The sequence below is a fragment of the Dipodomys spectabilis genome, unplaced genomic scaffold, assembly GCF_019054845.1.
Source record: "Dipodomys spectabilis isolate Male_0828 unplaced genomic scaffold, ASM1905484v1 ptg000081l, whole genome shotgun sequence".
NCBI lineage: Eukaryota > Metazoa > Chordata > Mammalia > Rodentia > Heteromyidae > Dipodomys > Dipodomys spectabilis.
Window position 1 is genome coordinate 24,237 of NW_024870758.1, and position 9,484 is coordinate 33,720.

Consider the following 9,484-nt stretch of genomic DNA (forward strand, 5'->3'; position numbering starts at 1 on the left):
GTAATGAGTACATTTCTTATCAAGCATTGTTACCTGTCCTTTGTTTTTCCCCCACCATCCTTTTCCTTCCACCTCCACATTGGAAAGTTCGTTTTCCAACGTAGTGTCTGGGCATCTCATTGTTACAATGGGTCAACCTGTATCTCTATTTAAGAATTTTACCCCCCTGTCCGGTATTTTCACAATAAAAAAAGAACTTTTTTCCCTTTCCCTCCCCAAATTAGAGAAGTGTAGATTCAAGATGCAGGTCACCAACATCAAATACAGTGAAAACAGGGGTTATACTGTGGGGAAGGAGCATATAAAAAACAAAAACAATCACATTGTACATTATAAATACCTTAGAAACTACAGCAAGAAAAAAATACACTTGTGTCTGTATCTTGGGGTTCATTTAGCTTAACATAATCTTATCTAGTCATATGCACATAGCTTTTGACCTTTTCTGCTTATCCCAGACATATATTAGTTATTGCACATAAGGGATACCATGGGACCTATGTTTCTTTGGAATTTGCTGACTTCAGTTAATATAATTTTTTCCAAGTTTTTCCATTTCCAAACAAATTGGGTGATGTCATTCTTTCTGATGGAGACATAGAAATCCAATACACACACACACACACACACACACACACACACACACACACACACACACACACACACAATGTTTTATTGATCCATTCATCTACTGGGGGCATCGGTGTTGGTTCCATATCTTAGCTATGGTAAATAATGCTGCAATAAACATAGTTGTGCTGGTAGTTTTAGTATAGTGTTGTTTGTGATCATTTGGGTGAATGCCCAAAAAGTGGGATTGCTGGGTCATAGGGGAGCTCTATGTGGAGTCTTTTGAGGAACCTCCATACTGCTTTCCAAAGTGGTTGAACACGTTTACACTCCCACCAACAATGCAGTAGGGTTCCCTTCTGGCCACATCCCTCCCAGCATCTGTTGTTGTAAAAATATGGAACGCTTCACGAATTTGCATGTCATCCTTGCACTGGGGCCATGCTAATCTTCTCTTTTTTTTGGGGGGGGGTGCCGGTCATGGGGGCTGAACTCTGGGCCTGGGCGCTGTCCCTCAAGTCTTCAGCTCAAGGCTAGCACTCTTCTCTGTCTTTTTAAAAATTATTTTTATTTTAATTTTTGTCGTGAAAATACTGTACAGAAGGGTTACAATTACATGGGCAAGATAATGAGTATATTTCTTATCAAGCATTGTAGCCTCCTCCTTTGTTTCCCCTTCCCATCCCTACCCATCCTCCCCCTACCCTCCCCACCCAATCCTCCTCCTCCCCCACCAAAGTTGTAAAGTTCGTTTTTCCACCTAACGACTTGTACATCTCATTGTTGCAATGGATCCACCTACATCCCTATTTAAACGATTTGTTTTTTTCCCTTTCCCTCCACAAATTACACCAACCTCAAATACAGTGAAAGCAGGGGTTATACCATGGGGGAGGGACATACAAAGCAACAAAGAAATAATCTTATAATTGTGTTAGAAACAATCACCTGAAAGAAAAAAAATATTTGAATACATATTTTAGGGTTCATTTCCCTAACATCAACTTATTTGACCTTTTCTGCTTGACTCAGACATATACTAGTTATTGCAAATAAGGGAAACCATGGGACCTAAGTTTCTTTGGGCCTGGCTTACTTCACAATATAATTTTTTCCCAAGTCTTAGCAATCTTAATGTGAGAACTTTCTTCCCTAAAGGAATCTGTAATCGTGGGACAAGATACCTTGTAGATACTATAAACTTCTTATTATAAAGAAAAAGACCAGTAGGATTTGCTTTAGGAAGCCTTTTGAGAGTTCTTAGCTGTTCCCTTTACTGACACACACTCCTTAGTTTTCTCCATTAAACTTTTAGAGAGTAGGGTCAAATTTTCCATGATGTAACTGAACTAGCATGAGAAGGAGAACACTCAGACCATCCCACGGGAAGACTACAGTGACAGAAGGGAGCCATTGTTTGGTTCTTCCTGTCTCACCTCATAGTCCACAGAACCTGTGTCCTGGTGGGGAGCAACAGGCAGGGACGTCTACATGGAGAAAAGGCAGCACAAGAGGAGCTCAGATAAGCACTTATAAAATAGAATACTGAGCCTTCTTTAAGTACTTTACAGGTTTCCAATTGATCTAGCGTAAGAAAAATTTAGAGACCTGTAAGAAGTACCTCTAGGTAGAATTTGCCACCCAGATATCACCAAGAGAGAAAGAGAATAAATCTGATAGAAGACTGAGTAAAAGACAAGCAAGGTATTTGGAAAAAAATGGGGTGAAGAAAGGGCTGAGCTACTTGGTAGAACAAAAACTTGATGGAATTGTCAACAACAACTTGATGGCATTAGACAAAAGTAAAAATATTTGTAAGATGGCATATTGGATGATTAACATTAATTTACTCATCAAATCAAATGCTAGGGCAGATTATGTGCTCTTTGAGTTCTCCAAAATTTCAGAAACAAATACAAAGGACCCCTGCATATTGTACCCCATATATGAAAAATTGCCACTCAAGGACACTGTTCTGTCCTGGTTTATCAGGTCATCCACAGTGTTATTTATAACAGGAAATCTGGGGAGGTTTCTTAAGATTTGGGGACAGGCTCAAGAATGAGCTTTGTGGAGTTTCTCTTAAAGATAATCATGACTTTTGACAGGAGAGGTCAATAGCTAGAGCATGAAGCAAAAACACAGGAAGGTTCACACTGGGCATTATTGTCTAGATCTAGGAAGCAATATGTGCAAGAAACCAAGGGCTTGTTTTATTTTGTTCTGTTTTCTTTACCAAATGTCTCATTAATTCATTAAAAAAAATAGGACTGTTTCGTGTTGCCTTCTGAAAGTACATTTTGTGGCAAACATATACTAAAATGTGCAACATTTAAAAAATGTGCAAGTTGCTTTAATTTTCACTTTCTTTGATGTGTGATTTTCTGTACTATATAGTATAAATGGTCTCCAGTTAAAAAGTGTTGAACCAACACATTGTACCCAGTGCTGTTATTAACTCATTTCTATATGTACAGACACATACACACACACCAATAAGGCGCACGTTGTTTTATTTTATTTCATAGCTAAAAAAGAAAACCATGGGTAAATATGTGCTCGTAAAAGTATGCATACATCTATATTTTAGATTTAAAAACATATCCTAATTGCCCTTGATTGATCCAGAATTTCTTTAACCATAGTGCTCTTGATGCTCATAGTGCTCTTGGATAAAGACTTCTATCAATTCTTGAGCTGCATACATATATTTACAACCTCAATTTTTTTTCATGGGCAGGATACAGTAGTTTCAGACACTTTTGTAGAAAGGGTAAAAGATGAATAGCCGTTGACAGATCCCCTTAAAGTTTAACATGAAGGATTAAACAGCATCATCTGATGACTTACTCAGCAACTCAAAAGACAATAAAACATAACAAAATCCATCAATTAGCATTTTCATCTTCTCCCCCGACAGAGCTTAATGGCATCTGCAAAATGTAATTTCCCACCCGGAGCTCTTTGACATTTTCTATTTCCTCCTGCACTTCTCTCCCATTGCTTCTGGTATGACTGAGAGCAGCTGCATGCTCCAGTCCACAGTGGCAAATGCATCACCTGCCTTGGAAAGGAAGGCAATTACTGTGTCCACGCTAAATCTCAGGAACGATTCAGGCATTGCTTTTCCATTTAGTTGCATAAGAGTCAACCTAGGACTGGTTTTAAGTAGCTGAGCCTTCGCAACAGCAGCTGGTTTGCAGGTTGATGTCACTTAAGGTACCCATTAAAAGTGTGAAACCTGCCAAGAACGTCTTCTAGTAACTATGAGTCCTCTGTCAAGGGAATATACCAAATTCCCACACAATGTGACAAGCAGTGATAAGGATGATAGTGTGTTGGTTTCAGGATGGGAATTGGAATGGGTTGGGCTACTAGCTGTGTTTCTAGCTGGTGGGAGTGCATGATGTATCCACAGTCAGTCATTCCGTTTCCTTCTCTCCAGGGTAGCTATGTTTGACTCTCATGTGTCACATAGGTCAAGCCCAACCTAGCCTTGGCAGCCCCAGTAGTCAAGAAAGGAGATTTCAGGTGATATGAAGTATGTCCCAGGATAACTTCAGAGGATCACCTAAGTGCCTTTGTCTTTAGGGACATTTTATTCTTCAAAAACTTCAGAATCATGTGCTCTGACAAAGTGTTGTCAGTATTTAAAATGTGTCTCACTTGGCATAATAAATTGCTTTTTCAACATCAAGCATCAAGTGAAAATTACTATTACAAATAACCATGACAAGACTTCATGAACAAAATTCCAACTACCGGATATACCAGAAGCCAGATGAATATCCATTTTTAGAAGAAGCTGTGTTCTAGAGCCTTGTAAGTATACGGGCATAGTTGGTTTTGAATGTGTTTCTTGGGAGTCTATTATCTCCCTGGACCATTCCCTGCCAACTTATTTATAAAGACAATGGGATTTTAGAGCACAGATCCTGCCATTACTCATGTCATCATCACGTGAAGAGAGCATGATGGCCATGTTTGTGCTTCAATTTGAAATATTTCATAAAAATGTTAACTCTAATTTTTAAAATTATCATTTAGAAGCTGTACACAAAAGGGTTTCCATGTTTTTGTCAGGATTTCACAGATAATGGTAGAGTAAATAGAAATTTATGTTCACTCATTTGCCTTTGATCTTATAATTCGGTATTAAAATTTTCCAGGGCATTTCCCCCCCCTTCCCTGCTGTTCATTCGCCTTCTGGGGATGGCTATGTGCTTTCCTTCACGTCACAGATGGGTGACCTGAGGCAGGAGGTTAAATGACTTGCTCAGAGTGAGACAGCATGTTAATACCCAGTACAGGTCAGACACAAGCTGGGGGCCATTGGCCTCTTGAGTAAATCCATCACTATGGGGCTGGACCACTTGACAACATTTCTCTCAAAGGTTCCCTTTCAAGGGAACAGTCTTATTTCAAAAGCAAAACTTTTCTATTACTCAGCAATGGGAACTTTCACCATCTTTTTATTTGAAATAATTAAGATTCTAAAATCTGCCATTGGTTCTGTGCATTTTTCCTTTACTATTCCCTAGCACAATGAACATAAAGCCTCTACAAATTAAGTCTTCCCAGATTTGGCTCAGAAAGTGCAATTGCTAATTCTCTGACTAGCAGATCCAGACGTTTTATAGGTAGTTGGTGGTTAATTCATTTCAGAGTTGCCTTAGGCAAAAAAAAAAAAGAAGAAGAAGAAAAAAGAAGTACAGGATGATTATGTTTAGGCCCCATTTTCTTTCTCTTTCTCCTTTTTTAAAAATAAATTTGAGGACCTTGGGGCTTGGACAGGTTTATTAGTCAATACATGGTACATCAGAAGAGTAAAGGCTAAGGAATTCGGGGTTGAATTTGCAAGCCTACTTGGAGGTCTAAATATACACTATCAAAGAACAGTAATGTTTTCCCATTTCTCCTGTTACTGAGCAAAGCTAGGGCTATGATGGATTTAACAAACAACTTGTAGAAGGAAAGTCACACAAATAGTCAATGGTCATCAATTTCTATAACACGTATCCATATTAGCCATGCTCTGTCGCCTTCTCAACAACCACTGAATTTCTAGCAGAGCCAAGAGTGGTGGCAGCTGAGCTTCTTTGCCTTGTCCCTCAATTCTTAATCATGTCTGATGAGATCCTGAGAGCCATTCATATTGCATTGCTAAATACCATGCTATAGAATGATTTGTGACAGGAATCTTCTCAAACCCCTTTGCCACCATTTCTGTTACTTTTTATATGTCTTCATATAAAAGGGACTGCATCAGATACTGTAAGGAACTGAAATGAGATCTAGGGAAGGTCTTGTGGCATCCCAGGCAGGAAGATATGTACAACTGTGAATCTAGGTTAAGCCAGTGTACCATAGGAAGGAGAAGGGGAGATGGAAGGTAGGAATGGTTTATGTCAGTAGTTACATGTGCAATCATTTTAACAGCCTGCCTTTGCAACCCACTGGTTATTTGACCTCGTCCAAGTCTCTCAGCTACTTCGTGATTCATTTTTTTTTCTCATTGGAAAAAAAGAGGAAAACTAATACAAATAAACTTTTACTTTATGGAGGTTTTGCGAGGCTCTCATGGAATCACAACAAAAATAAAAGGCATGTCTTAATTCCTTAATACTTGCAAAGCTATCACTGTGGAAATACTAGTTGTAAACTGAAAATGGAGTAGGTGCTAGAAGTATCTGTCATGGAAAATATGCCATGTGACAGGTACCAGAAGGAGGTTTTAAAAAAAATTCATAATGACCCAGCAATCCCACTTTTAGGCATTTACCTGAATGATCACAAACAAGACCATACTAAAGCTACAACTATGTTTATTGCAGCATTATTTACCATAGCTTAGATATGGAACCAATCCAGATGCCCCTCAGTAGATGAATGGATCAAGAAAATGTGGTATATATATACACAATGGAATTCTATGCCTCCATCAGAAAGAATGACATTGTCCCATTTGTTAGGAAATGGAAAGACTTGGAAAAATTATATTAAGTGAAGTAAGCCAGGCCCAAAGAAACATAGGCCCCATAGTATCCCTTATTTGCAATAACTAGTATAGGGCTGAGACAAGCAGAAAAGGTCAGATAAGATGATGTTATGTGGAAGAACCCCAAGATAAGGACACAAGTGGTTTTTTTCTTTCTTGGTATTGTTTCTAACATATTAATAACATGATTTTTTTGTTGCTTTGTATGTCCTTCCCCCACGTTCTAACCCTTGTTTTCACTGTATTTGATGTTGATATAATTTGGGGAGGGGAAGGGAAAAAACAAATTGTTTAAACAGGGATACAGGTTGACTCAATGCAACAATGAGATATACAAGACAGTATGTCAAAAATGAACTTTACAATTTAGGTGTGGGGGAATGTAGGTGTGGAGATGGAAGGAAGTTATGGTAGGGGAAAAACAAAGGAGGAGGCAACAATGCTTGATAAGACATGCACTCATTACCTTGCTCATGTAACTGTAATCCCTCCTCTGTACAGTATTCTCGCAATAAAAAACATTAAAAAAAGAAAAGAGAAAAAATCATAATCTATTTAACTGAATCTTCCTATTTGTAGATTGTAATCACCTCCATTTGCATATGGATAGCTCGTGACTGCTCTTGGGAGTTGAATGCTTGCCTGACCTACTGTGAGTAGAAGATGGAGCCCAAGCTCCATAGTTCATGCTTTTTCTATGCATCCACATGATTTTTCTTTGTTTGTATACATAAAAAATTCCTTCTGATGAGTATATGTAGATTGGACTTCATTAAAAAGGACAATAACTGTCCTCTTCCAGGGGTTGCTGACCATCTTAAAGATGGAATAGTAGTGTGTGCTTGTTGAATGTGAGCAGCATCAGGTGTCTTCCAAAAAGCAGTCAGCAAAATCCCTAAATGAAGGTGTAGGGCAGGAAACAGTTACTCATGGTAAATTTTGCATTTTGCTAAGAGTGATCTGACTTGCTTCCTTAGATTACCTGATTGAGCTGGATTTCTGCTGCAAATGCAGGAATAATAAGCTAAAGCCACACTGCTTCTAAGAGGTTCCATTACTACCTTCTTTAAGGTGGCAAATATTTGTTGGGTACTAATTACAAAATATGTACTGTGTCAACTGTTGTGTACAAAATATCAAGTTTTTCAGTTCCGATCAACAGAAGCATGCCATTTTGATTTTACAGACGTACAAACTTTAGTAAAGAACAATAATGCAACGTGTCTATGGACTTCCATACTATAGGATTGAACGCCTCAAGTTGGAATGTAAAATGTAGGCTTTCTGGGTTACAATTACTATGTTTCAGTTCCTTCCTCTCTTATTCTGAATCATAGCAAGAAATTTTACTTGAAGCAAGCCAATTGCTATTTTTAACAACAAAAATAAAAGCTAAATCTCAATTCCTAGTATGTTAGTGATTCTTCCTGTCCGGCCATTGTGTTCTCTGTCTGGGCCTACTAGACCTTTTTTTTCTTCCTTTAGCTTCACAAGTATATTCAAGCAAAGACTGCAGGTATTATCATTTATGTATGGGGAGAGCTAGAAGTCAGTTTGGAGTCTAGGCATGTCACCAAAAGAAAAGCAATTACAAAAAGCCCCTTAATCCTGTATATATTTTACCTGTACTATAAATCTCCTTCCTTTTAAATCGGTCACTTTTTTTCCATAAAATGTGTAGATGAAAGAACCATAAAAAAGTTAAATAAAAATTTTAACCTAATGATGTATTGATTGTGCATATATCTCTTTAGGTTTGCATATTCTCTGATGTCATTAAAAGGCACATTAAAAGCTGAGTTTAAGTAATTATTCACTTTTCCCATTACTATTGCAATCAATTGCCTATTATGAAAATTATTGCTATATTTAAGAATTACTTTTCTAAGTGAGGTAATTAGAACTCCTATTTTATTTTCTATGGAAGTTCCAAACATTGATTTTATATGTTAATCAGAGTATGGAAATTGGATATAAATTTTATTTAAGAAAATGAATGTCAAGTCAGGCTTCATACTGATGTTTTATGTACAGTGTTTCAAGGCCTGTGCTTCTTGAGGACATATAGCTAATTATTACATGTGTCAGAACTGGGATAGGTAGATATTTCTCTGTTTCAGTGTCTAGAATCTTGAGATTCCAAGAAGGAAAGATGTGTGCTTTAATGGGTGTGGATGTTGGAAAATCACACCTTTTGTCCAACTAAAATAACCATTATCTCTTAGTGCTCCAAGACAAACTACATGTACAAAGTTTCTAAAGTATGCCTGGCACGAACATCAGTAAGATATATATTTTCTCTATTCTTACTGTTACCTGGTAAGGTACTGTTATTATTGTTGTTGTTTCTGTTATTATTACCAGGCTACACATTTAATTTATGGTCTATAAGTGGCTGAGTTGGGAATCAAACCCAGTCTTCTGGCTTTAAATTTTTTTCCCTTTAACCCCATAAAATGCACACAATGAAAATGAATGTATTTTTATACAAGATTGAGTTTTATGATGATTTTTTCAAATGAATGTTTCAAATGAAAATGGATGCCTTCCCTAGACTATATACTGTGACGCAGTATAGGAGAAAATATATGGAACCAGAGTTTGGAGATGAATTAAAAGCAAAAGTACAAGTAATGTTTGCATATATGGTACTGGAGTTCATGTACTGAACTGAAAGGGAGATTTGGAGAAGATGTTGGTCCTAGTTGCAGATTAGCTAGTAATGACTAAGACAGTTTGAAGTTTTAAGTCCTCCATCATTTTTGCCTTGAAATGTCTCAAGGCTAAAGAAAGAAGAGTTAAACTCGAATGTGTCAAGAAAGAAGAGTTAAACTTTAAAAGAAACAACCACTCTTTTGCTAAAGGGAGAGCTGACAGAACTTGGGCAGGTCCATCCCACTGTGTCTCACACTCCAG

At 37.6% G+C, this 9,484-nt stretch overlaps 1 pseudogene; it reads right to left on the reverse strand.

The window, feature by feature from the left end:
- Window positions 1–961: 961 nt before the first annotated feature.
- Window positions 962–1,034, reverse strand: LOC122110877 (annotated as a pseudogene).
- Between the last annotated feature and the right edge of the window lie 8,450 nt (window positions 1,035–9,484).